The sequence below is a fragment of the Vulpes lagopus genome, chromosome 22 (genome assembly GCF_018345385.1).
Source record: "Vulpes lagopus strain Blue_001 chromosome 22, ASM1834538v1, whole genome shotgun sequence".
NCBI lineage: Eukaryota > Metazoa > Chordata > Mammalia > Carnivora > Canidae > Vulpes > Vulpes lagopus.
Genome location: NC_054845.1, coordinates 14,807,500 through 14,828,226, shown reverse-complemented (window position 1 = coordinate 14,828,226; position 20,727 = coordinate 14,807,500). Strand labels below are relative to the sequence as shown.

Genomic DNA, 20,727 nt, shown 5'->3' with positions numbered 1-20,727 from the left:
AGCCCTACAGAGTTGGCCGTGCAACTGAAGAGCTCTCCTTTGACATTCCAAGGTTCTTTTCATTCCCTCGTTGGAAAGAAATTTAACTTGACTTTTCATAAGCAAAAGCCCCCCAAACAAAGGAAGGATTGGTGCCTCCCTCATCACTTTTCAGCCTGCGGCACTGCAGCCAATAGCAGGGATCCCCCATTCAAGCAACAAACCTCAGTTACCCACACATGCACGCCGAGCAAAAAGAATTAATTTGGGCAGTATGTTCACTGCTTCCTTTTCTCCTGGAATACGTGATGAATTTTTATGGAGGGTGGTGGAGGAAGGGAAGGACCACATTCAAATGAAACCCAACATCCCTCTCCTACAGTGTCATTTCGAAGGCCAGATAAAAGCCAAATGAGGAGGCTGGGAACGAGTGCACGACGTAGCAGTTCTGCAAACCACCCTCTGTTCCCTTCTGGAGCCGGGAGGTCACACCCAGGCATCAGAATAGCTTCTCTCCTCAAAGTAAATTAACTGGTAAGTGCCTTCTTGTTTGTTTTCCTCCGACTGACACATTCGCAGCTGACCTGATGAGGATTTTCTGCAGATGATTTATTTACAAAACAGTATTTTGACTAACCACCAGCTGGCAAACAAGAAAAAGGACTCCTGATCGCTTAGGAAAAGCCCTACAAGCCGATTCCTGTTTCTGTTCCCTGGCCCAGGGCTTCGGGAAGGTCCTAACCCGGTTTGCTCGGCTGCCGATGAAAACACAGAAAGAGGGGACCAGGAGGAGGTTGCTGAGCTAAGGGGGTGGGGGGAGGGCCCAAACAACTTTCAGTAATTCCCTCTGCTTTTACCTAGGAAATTACAGCTCATAAATGCGGATTTTAAGTAGTTGTGACTCAGAAATAATCAAACATCATTTGTGGAAAGGCCACTTAGGGAAAACTAGTAGGAGGAAATGGTGCTCTCAGATGAAAATTGATTTTGCCCTCCTTAGATGACAAGGTAGGGAAAAAGTTCTAAATGGAGCTGTAATGTGGTTTGGTTGTTTTTTTTTTTTTTTTCCCTCTCTTTTAAAGATGAATAGCTCGTGGTTTGTCAAAGCAAACATTTCTTTGTTGTTGCTGCATTTTTGAAATCTCATAATCAATTGCCTGTGAGAATAATTGGTACCTAGGCTCTCCTAATGAAGGACAAATGGCTAAATGCGGGGAAATCGCTGGCAGAAAAGGTTCAGCGAACTTGATTGTTCTTGGGGGAGGCAGAGAGCTGTGAGCCCCAATGGCTTTCTGTCTAATAGCTGATCCTTCCCTCTAAGTGAAAGCTAATGAAAACCAAATGAAAAGTTGATAACTTTCATCAGCAATTATTCTTTCAAATTGGCCGTTTTCACTTAAAACCAACTCATTCGTCCAAGCAAACTTGTTGCTTAATGGATCCGCCGCTATTTTTTGGTTTGTTTTTGAGGGGTTGTGGGGGAGGGAGGGGGAGAAAAAAAGGGCCAAGGGGCCTTCCTCTGGGTCTCCAATTCTAGTTCAGGTCATTCCTCTGACTGAATGAATGCTCATCACGTTTGCACATCTTCCAGACACTAAATGCTAAATGCTTTGTCAGTTTTTTTCACTGCCTTTTTTATGGTTTCACCTGAGACCTCAGACATTTAATTTATAACAGAATGTCACATATTTTCTGTGTGACTTTACCACTAATTGTCATCTGTCTGAGACAGATATTTAAGTCACATTCCCTTTGTGAAGGCCACAGCAGTCAGAGATGCCCCCATGGAAGTAATTTTAAAAGGAGAAAAGCTTCATGCTCAATTTTTTCCCCAAATTATTTATAATTTTTTAAAAATCAGAAGCAATCAAATATCCAATGGTAGGAGGCTAGTGAAGGAACTTCTTATGTAGCATCTCAATGAAATATTTTGCAGTCATTGGAATATCATATTTTGGAGGATTATGTAACATCATGGATGAGTGCTTATAATATTAACAATGATTATAATTAGCAAAAAAAAGTAAATGCAGTTGAGAAAACTGAAGAAAATACAAAAAACTGAAATAGTTGTGTTAAGCCAAAAGTGAGTTTATGATGTGCTGATGGTGAGCTGATGGTATGTTAGGGAAAGAAAAACTTCCCTCTATCCTCTTAGGTTCAGTTCTGAAGGTCTGCAAATTAAATTGACTAGAGACAGATTAGTAAGCAAAAACATCAAATTTAGTCACATATTTTTATGAACCTTTATAGGGAGTTCAGAGAAAACTGTGACTCAAAGAGATGGTTAGAATTTGAGGTTTATATATCATCTTCATAAAAGAAGGGGAAAAGAAGAAAGGACATTTATGGGAAAACAAATGACTTTTTTTTTTTTTAAGATTTTATTTATTTGTTCATGAGAGACACACAGAGAGAGGCAGAGACACAGGCAGAGGGAGAAGCAGGCTCCCCACAGGGAACCCATTACAGGCCTCTATCTAAGACCCCGGGATCAACTACCAGAGCCAAAGGTAGATGCTCAACCACGGAGTCACCCAGGTGCCCTGAAAACAAATGACTTTTTGAGAAGATAAATGGGCTCTTAAAAGAATAGATGTGACTGTGTCTGTTCGGTGTGGTGTGAAGACTTCTCACTTCTGGTGAAGAGTCAGTCTTCCCTGATTGCTCTCCAGGAGGGGCTTTATGACAATTGCATTATTTGGGGGCCTCAAATGCCTTCTGCTCAAAATAATTTTTATGCCACACTGGTGTATGCTAGACCCTTTATGTGATATATCTTCTTTTTCCCCTAAACTTTCTCTAATAATCTATTACTTTCATCATTTAAAACTTTATCATATTGAAAATTCCTATTTTTTTTCTTCAGTCTTCAATTTTCACAAAAACCACAAAATTTAAATCCTTTGATTTCACGGGGGCTCTTTAGGTCTAATTCACCTGGTTTCTTTGGTGACATTAACTTTGGTAAAGGTTTCTGCCTCATAAAACTTCTAATGAAAGTAGTGAAAGCCAAGAGTACAATAAAAACGGATAGCATAAAACTTGATAGAAAAAAACATAACTCGTTAAACGAAGATTGCTAACAGCATTCTCTTAAATCAGACAATGTCCAAATACGCTTCAAATCTATTATTGCACTAGGTCTTCACACTTGATATTTTGATTTTTTAAATTTCATTTAAATTCAATTAATTAGCATATAATGTATTATTGGCTTCAGAGGTAGAGGTCCGTGATTCATCAGTCTTATATAATACTCAGTGGGACTTGGTCTCCAGGATCACGCCCCGGGCTGCAGGCGCTAAACCACTGCGCCACTGGGGCTGCTCCATGTGCTCTCTTTCATGTTCATCACCCACTTAACACCGTCCCCCTACTCCCTTGCCCTCTAGGGAATATTTTGATTTTGCTGTCACTCCAGAGCTCCAATACCAACTCTCCTTTTAGCTTGTTTCATTGCTTGAGGCAAAATAAACTCTCTGGACCTCAGTTTCCTTTTCTTCAAAACAAACTGGATAGGCTAGGTTTTCTTCCAATACTACAATCCACCTCCCTCCCCCCACTTTTTTTTTTTAGAGTAAGCTCTGCACCCCACATGGAGCTTGAACTCACAACTGTGAGATCAAGACCTGAGCTGAGATCAAGAGTCAGATACTTAACTGGCTGAGCCACCCAAACACCCTGTCTTCCTCCCTTCTTAAACCTCTGGTTAAGGCATTGCTCAATGTGACATATTTACTGGAAACCTAGCACATATGGTAGGTAGCTAATAAATACTAGTTGATGGGACGCCTGGGTGGCTCAGCGGTTAAGCATCTGTCTTTTTGGCTCAGGGCATGATTCTGAGGTCCTGGGATCGAGTCCCACATCAGGCTCCCTGCATGGTGCCTGCTTCTCCCTCTCTCTGCCCTCTCTCTCTCTTATGAATAAATAAATAAAATTTAAAAAAATTACTAGTTGAGACAACTCTTTCATTCAGACTATTTTTTCATATTCTTCAATTATTATAGTATGTTTTCATTATTCCATTGATACTCCAATAAGATGAAAAATGTTCTTCGTTGTTAAAGACAACAGTGTTGGTTGGAACAAAGTATGCATGACTCAGGCACAAACATTTTGTTAGAAATCATGCAGTTGTCCTTTCATCCAAAGTAATATATTGGTCAGATGATTAATTAGAATGTGGAGGCCAGATGTTAAATAGGGCCTGACTTTGCCTGTAGAAGAGTTTCTTTCAATGAAGGGAACTAACCAAGGGGAGCACCAACTATCTGATCTTGGCCTCATTGGCCCTTGCTCATTGTTAAAACAATCATCAACTAGCCCGTGGGAACTTGAGTATATGAAATACTGCATAGGGCAGCTCTCTGCAGGATGTGTGCAAGTAAAGACTTGGTTTGTGATAAAAGAATTCACCAAATCAAATAAATAAGGTGTGTTAGGACTTTTTGAATGGTTTAAATATTATTTTGCTGTTTCTTCCTCTCAGTTTCACCTTCGTGGGGAAGATGGAAGTTGGGGGGACACCTCTCTGGCTCAGCTTGTAGAGCATGAAACTCTTTGTTTTTTTTAATTTTTAAAAAGATTGTATTTATTTATTTGTTTGTTTGTTTATTTGTTTATTTGTTTATTTATTTAAGAGAGAGACAGCGCATGCACAAGAGTTGGGAGGGGAAGGACAGAGGGAGATGGGGGGCGGGTGGCACATGCAGACTCAACGCTGAACATGTTGCCAAGATCTTGATTTCAAGGTTGCAAGTTTGAGCTCCACATTGGTTATAGAGATTACTTTAAAGAAATAAAAATCTTAAGAAAAAGATGAGGTTTGGAAATTTTGTTTATTTATTTGGAAGTCTATTATTTTTCATTTTGTTGGGGGGAAAGGAGTTATTTTTTTAATCATTCACTAAGAGAAGCTGCCTGTACATGTCCTATTCAGTCAAGCAGATACCAACAGGACCCTCGGCTCCCGTGGTAGAAGAGGACACAAGAATTTTAAAGGAAGATCCCTCCCCTCTGAAAGCTTAAAGATGTGCTGCCTTGGGGACAGAATGAAATTATTAAACTAAAAAGGTTTGTTTGTTATGTTTTTAGTAATCTGTATGTTCAATGGGGCTTGAACTCACAACCCTGAGATCAAGAGGCACACGCTCTGCTGACTGAGTCAGCCAGGTGCACTAAACTAAAAAGGTTTAGAAGTTTGGAGTGCCTACAGAGGTGGGGCTTACGAAAGGGAAGGGAGGATGTGAACAGGAGTATGCAAGTTAACACTCATGGAGGGGGATCCCTGGGTGGCGCAGCGGTTTGGCGCCTGCCTTTGGCCCAGGGCGTGATCCTGGAGACCCGGGATCGAATCCCACATCAGGCTCCCGGTGCATGGAGCCTGCTTCTCCCTCCGCCTGTGTCTCTGCCTCTCTCTCTCTCTCTGTGACTATCATAAATAAATAAAAAATTAAAAAAAAAAAAAGAAATTTAGAAAAAAAAAAAACACTCATGGAGGAAGTGAGACAGTGGGAGAGGTGGGTACCCGTGTGCCATCATGAGCCAAAGTGAGATGACAAGATTTGGACCTGACTAACTGATGGGTTGACCCACCAGAAGTCCTCCTCAGCCTGAGGAGTTTGTAGAATAACTTGCTGGGAGGGAGGAGCACAGACCTTGGACCCCCAAGAGGAGAAAGGGCATGGAGCTGCATGCAAGAAAAACAAAGAGCTATTTTGGGATTTCCTCTACAAAAAAAAATATACACGAAAGAGAATTCTCCATTCCACTTCATCCTGAACCTCTACCCAGCCTTGACTGGGCAAGCAGCCTGGTGTCCTGGCAGCGCATGATGGAGTCATGATGCCCAGGGGTCCAAACTTGTACACAAACACATATAATTCACCTCCTGGAGGCCCCGGAAATACTTTTTGGTGAACCCTTCTCAAGTGTGATGTACTTATTGGACAAACACAGTACATGTTACATCTGCCAATGGAGACACCCCAATGAACCCTGAATTAAAACTAAATACTACCCCATTTGTGCCCACTGTCAACTGGGGAAATTTTCAGGTTACCATAGATATATATTTATATAATACTTAATGTTTTTCAGTGCTCTTTTCAGCAGTACTGCTGACTACTATCCTTAGGAATCCACATCTAACTCAATTCTGCATTGAAGGTGTTCTCACTTAAGTCCTGAAAACCTGTATTACCAGTGTGGCTGAGCTGTATGAAGTATTTCAGAGTTTAACCATTCCAGTAATACAGACGGTCTCAAAGTCAGACTAACCCAACTAGGACCAGGAAATTCCCAAGCAGACTTTGTTTGGTGTGTACTTTTTATTTTTTTAATTAAAAAATATTTTATTTATTTCTTTTTTTAAAAAAAAGATTTTATTTATTTATTCATGAGAGACAGAGAGAGAGAGAGAGGGAGGCAGAGACACAGGCAGAGGGAGAAGCAGGCTCCAAGCAGGGAGCCCGATGTGGTACTCGACCCCGGGTCTCCAGGATCACACCCTGGGCCGAAGGCAGCACTAAACCGCTGGGCCACCCAGGCTGCCCCTTATTTATTTCTTTATTTGAGAGAGAGAGAGAGAGAGAGCACTAGAGGGAGGGGAAGAAGCAGACTCCCTGCTCAGTGGGGAGCCCAACATAGGGCTCGATCCTGGGTTTCTGGGCTCATGACCTGAGCCAAAGGCAGATGCTTAACTGACTGTGCCACCCCGGGACCTCTATACTTTTATTTTTAATTTATTTAAGATTTTATTTTTTAAGTCCTCCCTACACCCAATATGGGGCTTGGACTCACAGCGCCTGAGATCAAGAGTCACACACTCTGCTGACTGGGGCACCCAGGTGCTCCTGGAGCGTACTTTTTACTTTTTCTTTGAAGATTTTTATTTATTTATTCATGAGAGACACAGAGAGAGAGGTGGAGAAGCAGGCTCCATGCAGGGAATCCAATGCAGGACTTGATCCTGCGACTCCAGGGTCACGCCCTGAGCCAAAGGCAGGCTCTCAACCGCTAAACCACCCAGGCATCCCTGGAGCGTACTTTTTAAACTGAAGTTGGAAGTAGAGTAGGAAATGGATTCAGGCCCATCAGTGGGTTAGGCAGACATTTTAGAACATGAAAAACAGGAGGCCCTGTGAGTATTACTGTCAAAAAGGCAATCTCATGATTAGAAATTTCCGAGTAAGGTGAAGCCAAGAAAGTAACTCATTTCATAAAGTTTAACACACAAAGAATTCAATGAGGAGAGGTCAGAGCGTTCCCTCAGGCGTCAGGCAAACAGATTTTACTCATGCTTAAAGTGGCTTCCAGGGTTACTCTCTGAAGCTCTCATTTCTTTTTATGCCCCCCCCCCAAAAAAAAGAGTTATTAAAGAACTGTCTATGGTCAACCAGTCATCTAGTATAATAACTGAATCAGTTGAGTTTAATTTTGCCATTTCAAATGTTTTGCATAACTGTGTGTAACAGACCTCGCTATTCAACAAGAAGGGATCTTCACAAACACATGTGATGTAATCATTGCAAAAGTGTTTGAGGAACACTTGGGGTGTGTCAGGGCTTGGGATAAAGGCAGAGTTGCTATTTAAAAGGGAGGACTTCATGGAAAGCCAAGTGTAATAAATGTTTGGGGTTGAATTTTCACTAAGTCTGCACTGTCCCTAATGGCATGAAAAATGATTTGGAGATAGAGTTGGATCCCTGGAGCTAGAACAAAGTGCTCATAGATATGACATTCTTTTTTTTATTTTATTTTATTTTTATTTATTTATGATAGTCACAGAGAGAGAGAGAGGCAGAGACACAGGAAGAGGGAGAAGCAGGCTCCATGCACCGGGAGCCCGATGTGGGATTCGATCCCAGGTCTCCAGGATCGCGCCCTGGGCCAAAGGCAGGCGCCAAACCGCTGCGCCACCTAGGGATCCCCAGATATGACATTCTTAATCTTTCATAAAACCTTCTCTATGACGGTTTAGAATGATAAACTTCGTTTGAGTAGAAAAAACATGTGGTAACGGAGTATCCTGCTTAATTTTATAGTTAAGGGTTGACATCGATTTTTTTAAAATTAGGTTATACCCTATTAAAAGCGCTGTTATTTGACTTGATCATTTTTGACCTAACAAAATGGAAGTTTCCTATGCTTTAAGAAAAAATATGGATTACTAATTTAATAAAAAAACAGTAAGATATTTATATATAAGTACTTGTTTTATTATATAAATATTTGTGTGTTTTACTTCTATATGATACAGTTTATTATATTTAACATTAAAACCATAGTAAACATACTATAGTTTTGATGACTAAGAAAGAATTTTCTCCTTCATTCACTAAACTTTTATTGAGCACCTATTATATATTTTCTGCCCTCTGCTCTGTACTTGAGACATAGAATGAGTAAAGCATAATCCTTGCCCTTGAGGCCCTCACACTCTAGTAACGGAGGTAAACACATCCATGGATAATTACTAAAGAAAGGTGTGTACAACGGTTAAGAAGGAAGTCTCTGAAGCCAGACAGACCCAGAAGTGGTCTGTTTTTGACTCTTTAAGATTTTTTTTATTTGGGATGCTGGGTGGCTCAGTGGTTGGGTAGCTGCCTTCGGCTCAGGTCATGATCCCAGAATCCCGGGATCGGGTTCCGCATCAGGATCCTCAGCATCCTCACAGGAACCTGCTTCTCCCTCTGTCGTGTGTGTGTGTGTGTGTGTGTGTGTGTGTGTGTGTGTGTGTGTCTCATGAATAAGTAAATAAATCTTTTAAAAAATTGTATTTATTTATTCATGATAGACACACAGAGAGAGGCAGAGACATAGGCAGAGGGAGAAGCAGGCTCCCCCAGAATTCGATCCCAGGACCCCAGGATCATGACGTGAGCCAAAGAAGACAGACGCTCAACCGCTGAGCCACCCAGGTGCCCCAGACCCAGAAGTCTTGTTTGAGTTTCAGCACGATTGCTAAATACCCAACCTTTCTTTGCCTCCTGGAAATGATAATAGTACCTCGCAGGGTCGTTGTGAGAATTAAATGTGAAAATGCACGTAAAATTCCTTAGTATTGTGTTGTACTTAACAAGGATGTGGGAAATGTTAGGTATTGCCGTAATGTGTTAAATGCTATTATATAATTAGGCGTGCCTGGGATTTCTTCCTTTTGCATGTGGTTAAGTGAACTGGTTTTAATTATGAGTAATACATGATTAGACAACCATGATGGTTAAGAGTGAACCAGTTTGCTCTTGGTAAGATTTTAGAGGAAAATTTCATCACCTTTTCCTGGAAGTAAGACCCATTGTCAACCAAAAGTCCTGTCTAATTAAGTGGCTGAATAGAGTTAATACATCCCTCAGGAGTGAGGCTAGCTTTCCTAAGTACTTGACATTCTTTTAACACCTATAACAAAAAAAGAGGAACTGAACACAGGAACTAATGAATTTGATGATAATCAAGAACTTAAATTCTTGCCTCAAACTCACCTTTCCTTTCTCAGATAAAAATTATTGTTAGTTATTATTGAGATGCCGCGGGCATAAATACCTTCTATCAAAAACCACTAAGTTGGGTAGCGGGTGGGTCAGCAGTTTAGGGCTGCCTTCAGCCCAGGGTGTGATCCTGAGACCCGGGATCAAATCCCGCATTGGGCTCTCTGCATGGAGCCTGCTTCTCCCTCTGCCTCTCTCTTTCTCTCTGTGTCTCTCATGAGTAAATAAGTAAAATCTTAAAAAAAAAAAAAAACACTGTTGTCTTTCTGCCAGTTAGTAAATATTATCAAGCTCCCCTACTTGCCAGGCACTGTGCTAGGCTCTGAGGATATAAAGGCAAGCAAAAATACAGCCTGCTCGAGGAGAGACATTTATCAAGTAAGCATTCAAATATATAACTAAAAATTATAAGTAAAGCGTAGAGAGCGATGACCCTGATTGAGACTGGGGAACAGGCTGGTGGTGGTCAGAGAAGAGCTTATTTAGGAGAGTAACATCAGGGGAGCCTGCTTCTCCCTCTGCCTGTGTCTATGCCTCTCTCTGTGTGTCTCTCATGAATAAGTAAATAAAATCTTTAAATAAATAAATAAATAAAAATTTTAAAAGAATATTCACATTCATTTATTTCAGCCTCAAATAAACAAAAGCCTGATTTTTAAAAACTAGATCTATTTTTTGCCATATTCAATGGAGTCGCTCACATCCCTGGGTGTTCTTTAGTAATTTCTTAAAGAAAGACCATTTCTTCCATTTTATATTTTCCTCAAGCAATCAGTAAATAACTTATTCATCAAACTTGAGAGAATGCCCCAAAAGAATTCTTTGGAAAAGCTGGTTTTCTTCTTGCTGAGCCAGACAATTACTGTGTTTTCTAGCCAGTTGGATTATAGCAAGTCAGTGAGATCACAGCAAGAAGCCCAGCTATGTTGTACCCGTCTTCATCACAAGAAATGAACTCATCTACACGAATCATTTGGTGCAAAATAAATAAATTCCTTTAGTAGAACATTATCACAGGATCAGAATGTCCTACTTTGGAAAAGAAGGAATGAGCACAATGTAGCTTTACAGTTAACAGCAGGAAACCATTATTTTGTTGCTCACAGTGGTATGTTTCAGCCCATGTTTTCTTAGAATGAAACATAAATCCAAAATGTTAGCTAAACTAATCGTGAATAGTATCAAGTGAGCTCTGATTATAGCCAGTGATCATTACATTAGCTGGAAACCCAGGAATTTGCTACCTTTCAACAAAGTCATGTTAGTAATGTGAATTATTTCATAATACACCCTAATAAAAAGATTAAAGTAAGATGGTAATAATAATATCTCACAATTCTTGAGCTCTTTCCCTAAGCCAGGCACTGTGAGAGACACATATATATGTTGGACAATTTTTTTTTAAGTGAACATAACTTCAAGATTATATTGTCTTCATAATAAAACAAAATAGGACATGTAGAACTAGATCACTTGGCCCCTTCTCTTCTTTTCAAAATGCTTGCTTCTCTTAATAGCCAGTATTCTCTTAAATCCGCAGTTGGGATCAACACCTTCAAGCCTCAGCACAATCTTCTTTGTAGTTTTAGCTTTTTCCCGGAAAATCGGTCCACCTCCCATAGCCACTCTACTTCCCGTCATAATGCTGCTTTCCCTGAGCATGCAGAGAATCCTTGCCCTTCTTGTCATGTGTCACTTTGTGGGGTTGGTGCTTGCCACATTTCTTTCAGGAAATCTGGTGGGTTTTAGGAATGGTCACCATGTTTGTGAGAGCTCTGAGTGGAAAATATCTTCTTAAAACAACCCAGTAGATGGTTTATTGATGGGCTTTCTCCCCAGATGGCAGATGAAGAAACTGAAGTTGACTATAATAAAAAAAGTGATGTGATACATATGACCACTGTCTTTGATCTGCCATTATAGGGGAAGAAAAAAAGTATATTTTCCTCTTCCTCTTCTCTGAGCTGAGGCCCCTGTAACAAAAGACAGATTAGGGATCCCTGGGTGGCGCAGCGGTTTGGCGCCTGCCTTTGGCCCGGGGTGGGATCCTGGAGACCCAGGATCGAATCCCACGTCGGGCTCCCTGCATGGAGCCTGCTTCTCCCTCTGCCTGTCCCCGCCTCTCTGTCTCTCTCTGTGTGACTATCATGAATAAAAAAATAATAATAAAAAAAAAGACAGATTGTTAAGGGAAAAGCATACAGATTTTTTAAATGGAAGTTTCACATGACATGGAGACTTCATAAGGAAATGACCCGAGGAAACAGTTACACCTGAGTGTTTTTATACTTTGGCCAAAAATAGAGCCTCGTGGAAAATGTGCTGGGACAAAGGTTTATGAGCTGAGAGTAGTACCGTGGGGGAAACATAGCAAGGATTGTTTGTTCAGATTCTTCTGAGTCCCTCCTTCCTCAGAGGTAAAGATGCCCTTCCCTCAGGGTATGTGGAAGGCATGCACGTCTCACGTGATTCTCACAGGACCTGCTTCCAGGAGACCTTCTTGAACCCTGGAAACACACTCCTTCAGCATCAACTATTCAATATACCCAGGTGCCCTATTTTGGGGTAGCATGTCTTGCACTTCAATCCACCATAGATACAGCCACAGTCCCAGCTTCGGACCACAGTAGGAGCAACAGCTGCCTTCTTGGACGCCTTTCAGAAAGTGGCTGACATGGTGACCAACACAGGTGGGGGCATCTGGGTGGCTCAGTGGTTGAACGTCTGTCTTTGGCTCAGGTCATGATCCTGGGTCCTGGGATCAAGTCCCACATAGGGCTCCTGACAGGGAGCCTGCTTCTTCCTTTGCCTCTGTCTATGCCTCTCTCTGTGTGTCTCTCATGAATAAATAAATAAAATCTTTAAAAAAAATCAGTATGGCAGATTGAGAAAAAATGTGAAATAGTACATACAAATAAGGCAATGGGAAGAGGGATCTGGAGGCAGGAAAAAAAATGGTAATAGTAGCAGATGACTGTATCAGACACAGAACTTCTCTTGACCACCTCATTTAATGCCCACAGTGACCTGGTCAAGTAGGTACTCTTCTTATCCCTCTTTTACAGATGGAGAAATTGAGGCTCGGAGCCTTTAACTAACCTCGGCAAGGCCTCACAGGGAGGTAGTAAGTGGAACTGTGATTCCAAACCAGGGTCTGCTTGACCCCAGGGGCCTCGCTCATCACTACCATAAAACACAGCCCGGGGACACCCCTGTGGCTCAGTGGCTGAGCGTCTGCCTTCAGCCCAGGGCCTGATCCTGGGGTCCTGGGAACTAGTCCCACGTCGGGCTCCCTGCATGGGGCCTGCTTCTCCGTCTGCCTGTGTCTCTGCCTCTCTCTCTCTCTGTGTGTCTCTCATGAATAAATAAATAAAATCTTAAAAAAAAAAAAACCCACGGCCCAGGACTGCTTGTGGTTGCTGGTGGATTTCGTGGAAGCACCTGATGAAGACAGGTTGGCGGGAGAGAGGGCAGTTTAAGAACAGAAGAGACAGGGTGACAGAGAGAGAAGACAGACATGGAAGACTGGAAAGGGGACGTAGAACTACAACTACGTAAGCACCTGGACGTATTTAGGCCTCCCAAGGAGAGTGGGCAGCAGGGCAGAGACAGAGACCAAGCTGGAGCGTCGCTGGGCCCGGGACTTCTCTCCACCCGGGTGACCCGACACGTGTTCTTGGCCGAGGAGGGGGTTCTGGGTCCTGGAACTGCAGCACTGATGAGGCAAGAGGGCCCAGCACACCAGTTACCTGGAGCAGAGGGCCTGGAGCTCAGGCTTGGCTCCCCTCCTCGGCTGGAGCAGCTGCAGCAGCGCTGAAAGTGGCCTGGGTCTGACTGCAAAAAGAAAAAAAGGAAAACCAGAGGGAGAGGAGAGGAGAGCTGCACATCTCTGAGTACCGTATCTGTTCATCTTGCTTATTGGTCTCCCGATTCCAACAGTCCTATTAGGGATCCCACTGCTAACACATAGTCTTCAAGAGGACAGGTGGGGGTGCAGGGAAGAGTCTGGAAACCCTAAAGAAAGAATTTGCCTCCGCCATGCCAAACTTTGGGTGCTATCAGAATTCTCTCCCCTGAAGCCCTTCCCTACTGGTCTGGAATTCCACTTAGCTCTCCTTCCCTCTGAGGGAGTGCTTCCTCAACTTGATGTTCAGTTCCATCATGATCCTAGGAGTGGTTGGTAAATTTAGGTTTGGAAATTGAATGGACCAGAAAGAAACTTAATATACATCTTTTTTTTTTTTTTTTTTAAGATTCTACTTATTTCTTCATGAGTGACACACACACAGAGAGGTAGAGACACAGTCAGAGGGAGAAGCAGGCTCCATGCAGGGAGCCCGATGTGGGACTTGATCCTGGGACCCCAGGATCACGACCTGAGCCTAAGGCAGACATTCAACCACCAAGCCACCCAGGCGTCCCACTTCATACACATTTTTTTAAAATCTTACCTCACTCCCATCCTCCTGTCCCTCTTCATTGCCCTCCCACAGTCAGATCAACACTCTTGGATTTAAGATCTATTATAAGATCATTTTTAAAAATATTTTTCTTTTTTTAAAAAAGATTTTATTTATTTATTTGAGAGAGAGAGTGGTAGACCGAGCACAAGTGATGGGGAGGGGCAAAGGGAGAGGGGGAAGCAGACTCCTTGCTGAGCCGGGAGCCCCACATGGGTCTTGTAAAGTTGCTCCCGCCCACGGTGGTAAGAGAGAGTGAGCCGTGGAGGTCGCGCTGGGAGGGAGTTGGCAGGGTCCTTCTATGGGGTTGAGGCAGGACATAGGCTTGTGTCCATATTAGGTAAGGTATGGAGGTCAGGGGGTGGGAGAAGCCCCCGATGGACAGTTCCCAATTGGGAAGTTCCTGGGTGGAAGACTTCAGTTTCCTGGTGGTGACCTGGAGGCCTGCAGTGAAGCTGGCGGGGAGGTCCGCCATCTTGGAGAGGGTTGGCGGGGAGGTCCGCCATCTTGGAGAGGGTTGGCGGGGAGGTCCGCCATCTTGGAGAGGGTTGGCGGGGAGGTCCGCCATCTTGGAGCCCCGTTTCCCCGCGGCCCGTCATTCCGCCCTCTTTCTATTTATATTGGTGTCAGGGGGCGTCGACTCTATTCTGGCAGTGGGACATCGTAGAGGCCATCGCATGTGGGCAGGCGGGAATAGGGCTGTAGGAGTTGGTTGCCTGATACCCTGGTTATTTCTTGCAGGCGCTCCTGTGAGCAACGTGTAAGGCAGGGAGCGATTGAGATTAACAGGAGGAGTATACAGAGGGGCCCTGCGAGGGGGAGGAGCCAAGGGACCCAGGCTTGGGGACTTAAGCCCCAAATGGAGTCATCTTGGTGTCTGGCTCGGATCCGGTCTTTGAGTTCTTTGACCTTAGATGTGACCATGCCGACTGGTTGACGAAGTAGCCGCACTCTTCGTTTAAGTAAAGGCATGTTCCCCCTTCTTCGGGGTGGGGAGATCTAGGGCGCGGCGGTTTTGTAGGGTGACGGCGGCTAAGCTGGTGGTCTGAGTCTGTAAGGCGGTGAGTGAGTCTGCTGTTCCTTCCATGTCCTCATTGAGTGCCTGGGAAAGCTTATAATAGAAGTTAATGGAGGTTCCAGGCCTGCCGCCCCAGTTGCCACACCGATCCTGCCCCTATTAAGAAGGGAAGGCAGCGAGGTAGGGGACAGTTGAGATAAGAGTTGTTCAGATGAGTAGATGCTGGTGGTGGGAGACAGAAGGATGAGAGTACAGTCCAAGGAATCACTGGCGGTTAGGCAGCAATAGATCCCTTTTGGGCAGGAGAGGAAGATTCCCGAGGGGGAGCAGTAGGGGAGAGTGGAGGTGTCTTTCCCTGATAGCAGGACCTGGGCATAGAGGTATAGGCCGAGAAATAGCGTGAGGGAGCTGAGCCTCTCACGCAGTCACATGACTCCGCCTAGATCTGGGGACTCAGGAGGAGTAGGAGAAGGAGCCCTCACCGAGCAGAGTTTGGTGGGGCCCACCATCTGGGAGGCTTACTTACTGTCAGAGGGGGCCCGTTTAAGGTTGTTGATGTGCACCCACGGCTGGTGGCCCAGTAGCTTTGCCGCAGTTGGGGTGGTGAGGATGACAGTATGGGGCCCAGTCTACTGCGTCTGTAAGGGACCGGGTCTGTAAGGGACCGGGGTTGCGACTCCTGAGGAGAACCTGCCCCCCCCCCCCCCCCCCGCCCTGCCCCGCCCCCCCAGCAGTTTCTGGGAAGGAGTCTCATCATCTTCAGGGTTGTGCGGGGCTGGGGTGACTGAGTCAGCATGAGCTCTCAGGAGAGCCCGGAGCAGAGTGAGGTAAGGCAGATAGGAGAGAAGGGGTGGAGGAACAGCAGGGAGATTGTGATCTATGAGGAAGGGAGGACCATAGAGGAGTTCAAACGGGCTTAGTCCCAAGGGTCCCTGGGGGGGGCCGCCCTCAGCCTAGTGAGGGCAAGAGGTAAGAGGGTAGGCCAAGAAAGACGGGTTTCCAAGGTAAGTTTGGTGAGTTGGGCTTTAAGTAGGCCTTTGGCCTTTTCTACTTTACCCGAGGACTGAGGATGGTAAGGAATGTGCAATCTCCAGGAGATGTTGAGACTTTTAGCCACTTGCTGGGTTATGCTGGATATGAAGGCAGGTCCGTTGTCTGACTTGAGGGTTCAGGGCAGTCTGAACGGGGAATGACGTGTTCAATAAGGATTGCAGCCACGACGTCTGCCATATCGCGGGCCGTGGGATAGGCTTCTATCCAACCTGTGAATGTGTCAACCAGGGTTAGTAGGTAGCGGAGGTTTTTATGACGGGGCATGTTGGTGAAGTCCAGCTGCCAGTCTTCTCCCAGCTGGTGGCCTCACAATTGGTGGTTAGGTCCTGGCCTGCGGATCCCACCTTGTGCATTGACAGCCGAACAGACAGTGCATGCCCTGTGAACGGTTTCAATGACTTTGGACAGAGAAGGGTGGTAGAAGAGAGGTTGTAAGAATTGAAACAACACCTGGGGGCCGATATGGAGCGACTGGTGAATTTCTGTGACCAGGGTGTGTGCCAGGTTTTCAGGTATGGCAGTGCGGTTCTGCATGTGGATCCACCCTGTGTTCCCTAGTTTGCCCCCCAACTTTTGGAGTGCTAGTGTCTCTTCCTCGGTGTAACAAGTTGATGTGCAGTGTTGAGGAAGAGTACAGGGGCAGGAGTGGTGCTAAGGGCTGTCTGCCTGGCCACCGTATCAGCTTTATTGTTGCCTAGGGAGACCGAGTCAGGGGTAGTTTGGTGTCCCCCGCAGTGGACGATGGTGACCTCGGTGAGTCGAGAAGCCTGACAATGAGTGGCCCATTTACGATAGGGATACCTTTGGTAGTCAGGAATCCCCTTTCTTGCCAAATAATCAAATGAGTGTGGGATATGAGGTAAGCATATTTGGAGTCAGTGTAAATGGTGACTCATTGTCCCTTGGACAGGTGGAGCACCCGGGTTAGGGCTATCAGCTCCGCCTTCTGGGAAGTAGTCCCAAGAGGAAGGGGGGCTGCTTCAACAACCGCCTCAGAGGTAACTACGGCATAGGCGGCGTGGCATAGGCCATCTGAGGTCAGAAGGGAGCTGCCTTCCACAAACAGGATGTGATCAGGGTTAGTCAGAGGTTGATCAGAGAGTCCAGGGTAAGGGCAAGAGTGAGAAGGGTCAGGGGTAGGCGAGGGTGCAGGCAGTAAAGTCGCAGGGTTTCAGCGGGGGGAGACAGAGATATCTGAGGGTTTTCGACGAATAACAAATAGAATAACTGCACCCGGGAGGGAGTCAGCTGGGCTAGAGACTGATGGCCAAGGGGGTCCCTGAGTCGGTGGGGGGAGTAGACTGTAAGAGGCTGTCCTAAGGTCAGTTTTAGGGCCTCCTTAGTGAGGGAGGCCGCAGCAGCCAGCGCCCTGAGACAGGGTTGCCAACCCCGGGTGGTAGGGTCTAACTGTTTGGACAGGTAGGCTACTGCCCTATATGTAGGCCCGGTGGGCTGGGCTAGAAGGCCGGTGGCCGACCCAGATCGTTCATCTGTGAAGAGATGGAACGGTTTAGTATGGTCCGGGAGGGCCAGAACTGGTTCCATAATGAGGCAGTCTCAGAGCCTCGAAAATCCATGCTGGATTGAGACAGGATCAGTTAAGGGACCCTGGGGGGTTTCCTTGGCTGCTTGATATAAAGGCCGGGCCAGGACAGAGAAGTTTGGAATCCAGTGTCTAAAAAACCCCACGAGTCCTAGGAAGGAGAGTATCCCATCTGCACTCTGAGGGGGTTGCAGTTCTTGGAGGAGGTGAATACAGTCCCCAGTAAGGGATTTAGAGGTAGGGGTCAGAGTGATCCCTAGATATGTGACCGATGGGGTACATAGCTGGGCCTTAGACGGGTTGACTCTATACCCTCTAGCTCCCAGGAAGTTTAGTAGGGTAGAGGTATCTTTCTGGGAGGTGAGGAGGGAAGGGCTACAGAGAAGCAGGTCATCTACATACTGTAGCAGGGTACTGGCCTCCAGGAGACATTCCTGGAGGTCAGCTGCCAGGGCCTGGCCAAAAATGTGGGGGCTGTCACAAAACCCTTGCAGTAGGACTGTCCAGGTAAGTTGTCCAGAAACATGGGTGTCTGGGTCTTCCCAGGTAAAAGCAAACAGGAAATAGGAGTCAGGATGCAGGGGGAATAGTAAAGAATGCATCCTTTAGGTCGAGAACCGTGAAATGAGAGGTGTCTGGAGGGATGTGAGACAGTAGGGTATAGGGGTTGGGGACGACGGGGTGGAGTGGGACAACAGCTTCATTAATGAGCCGTAGGTCCTGTACCAGCCGATAAACCCCTGATGGCTTTCGTACAGGCAGGATTGGGGTATTGCAGGGGGAGTTGATAGGAATGAGAAGGCCCCGCTGCTTTAGGTGGTCTATTATAAGTTTGAGACCCCTACGATGGGTAAGGGAGATGGGGAACTGAGCCCTAGAAGGGTATGTGGAGTTATTCTTTAACCGGATATGAACAGGACTGTGGTGGGAGGCGACGGTGGGTTTGGATGTATCCCAAACTTGGGGATTAACGGTGGGCAGATTTGTAGGGATGAGAGTTGGAGGAGAGGGGAGGAGTGGCAGTAGAAGACACTTCGAGGCTGAAGCAGGAGAGAGACGGATGGTGGCCCGCAGTTTTTGGAGGATGTCCCTTCCCAAGAGAGGCACTGGGCAGGTGGGGATGATGAGGAAATGAATGAGAGAAAGGAAAACCATCCAGGTGCAAGTAAGAGGTCAGGTTATTCTAGGGGAAGAGGAGGTACCCTCGGTCCCCATCACCGCGACCGGTGAGGCCTATGTGGGTCCCGAGTAGGATGGCAGGACTGAGTAGGTAGCCCCCGTGTCCAGCAGAAAGGAGATGGACTTACCGCTACCTGGAGCGTTACCCTGGGCTCGGCTTGCGGGAGGGGGTGTCCGAGTCCTGCTCCGTCAGTCGTCCTCCGGCCCGAGTAGCTGAAGAACAGGACTTGCCGGTCCAGGGGTCCCCCGAGTAGAGGCGCCGAGGATCCCCCGAGGCTAGGACAGTCCGACTTCAGTGTCCCATGAGGTGACACTGAGGGCACGGCCCTGTGGGTGCCTTCGGGTTAGGACACTGCCGGGCCCTTACAGCCTGCCCCCGGGCACGTCCGGTTGCCCGTCGTCGCCGTCGCCCGCAGGGCCGCCGCCAGGGCCTGGGTTTGTGGTTGGGCCTTCTGCTGGGGCCTGGCTTGCCGTTTGAGGTCAGCTGCCTCCTCTGGGGAGTTGAACACCTTCAAGGCCATTTTCGCAGGTCAGAGATGGGCGTCTGAGGGCCCTCCTCTGCCGTTTTTAGTTTCTTTCTGCTGTCCGGTGCCGATTGGGAAGTGAAGTGGGTCGCCAGGTCCGCGGCCCCCGCCAGGAGGCCGGGTCTAATCTATGCTGTGCTAGAGCCTCGGTCAGCCGGTTTAGGAACAGGGCAGGGTTTTCGCCGGGGGCCTGGATAACCTCCCTGATCTCATCGTAGTTAGCCGCCTCATTGGAAGCTGCCGTCAGGCGGGCGGTGAGGCCTCGAACCCTGCGGTCTCGCCGGCGGCGGCCATCTTGGCCATTGATAGCCCCTTCCGGGCTCTGCGCGGGACCGCCTGGGCGCCGCGGCTTGGGGGCGTCGGTGAGATGGACCTGGTCGGCGTGTTCTCGGGCGGCGGCCTGGATGCGTTCCCTCTCCTCGGTGGTGAGGGTAGTGGTCTGAACCACGTGCAAGTCATGCCAGGTAAGATCGTGGGCTTGGGCCAGATATCGGAACTCTTTTATGAAATTGCCTGGGTTGGCCGAGAAGGAACCCAGGCGTTTCTCAGTTTGGGAGAGGTCCTGCAGGGAGAAGGGCGCGTGCACTCACTCCAACGACCCCTTCGGCTCCAGCCACCTCCCTTAAGGGGCAGACTAAGCTGGACAGAGGGTTTTGGGAGCGCGTCCGGGCCGAAATGGGAGGGGAAGACGGGAAGTCCGACAGGGACTCGGCCCGCGTCGGGGGTGGAGGCTCGACCCCGGAAAGGGCTCTTGGGGCCTGCAGGGGTGCCGGGGTCGCCGATTCCCCGGAGGGCTCAGGGGGCGCCGGGGGTCGAGGAGGGAGCTGATAAGAGGAGGGTGTAAGGCGGGAGCTCGAGAAGGGGGTACAGAAAGGTTTTCGGCGGTTCAGAAAGAGAGGCCTGAAGAGGAGAGTGTGGTTCCGCGGGTGCGGTAGGGGAAGAGCGCCGAGTGGGGCAGGGGCGCGAGCAAGGAGGACCTGAGAGTTGAACACTGGGAGCACGAGGACGGTCGAGACCATAGGGTCCAGAAAGCTTGGACACAGGGAATTTCGGACCACTTGCCCTGACGCCTGCACAGACTGCCGACATCTGTGAGCCCCTGATAGTCAAATGTGCCCTCGGGAGGCCATTGCGATTGGTTGTCTAATTTGTATTGAGGCCGAGCAACCGTACAGTAATGTATGAGGCGTCGCCTACGTCCGTCCTGGTCCAATTGTACGGATGTTGGCCAGAAGGCAGCCCAGGGCGTTTCGGAGTCGAATTTGGACTGGGAGGCTCCCGTGGTCCCCTTCACTGACCGACTCAGGTTACGGAGGAGAGCGAGCGTCCTCTCGTCCGTGCACTGAGTCACCGGAGGGACAGTAGTTCCCGTGGAACGAGGACGTCTCCCGATTCCGTGGGGCTGACGGGGCCGCCAGGTGGCCGGGGGCTGGCCCAGGCGCGGCCGCGGCTAGGACCGGGCAACCCGGAAGTGGGT

At 47.2% G+C, this 20,727-nt stretch overlaps 1 protein-coding gene and 1 pseudogene across 2 annotated transcripts in view; one reads left to right on the top strand and one right to left on the bottom strand.

Annotated features, from left to right (window-relative positions):
- Positions 1-337: 337 nt before the first annotated feature.
- CMKLR2 (chemerin chemokine-like receptor 2) overlaps positions 338-20,727 on the top strand; it is a 55,389-nt gene continuing 34,999 nt past the window's right edge. Inside the window, exons 1-2 of one of the 2 annotated variants that reach the window (XM_041737285.1) lie at positions 338-513; positions 4,925-5,058. The gene's annotated coding sequence lies outside the window, so the exon portion shown is untranslated. The remainder of the gene's footprint in view (positions 514-4,924; positions 5,059-20,727) is intronic. The other variant, XM_041737287.1, reaches the window with a different exon arrangement.
- Positions 10,938-11,235, bottom strand: LOC121480604 (annotated as a pseudogene).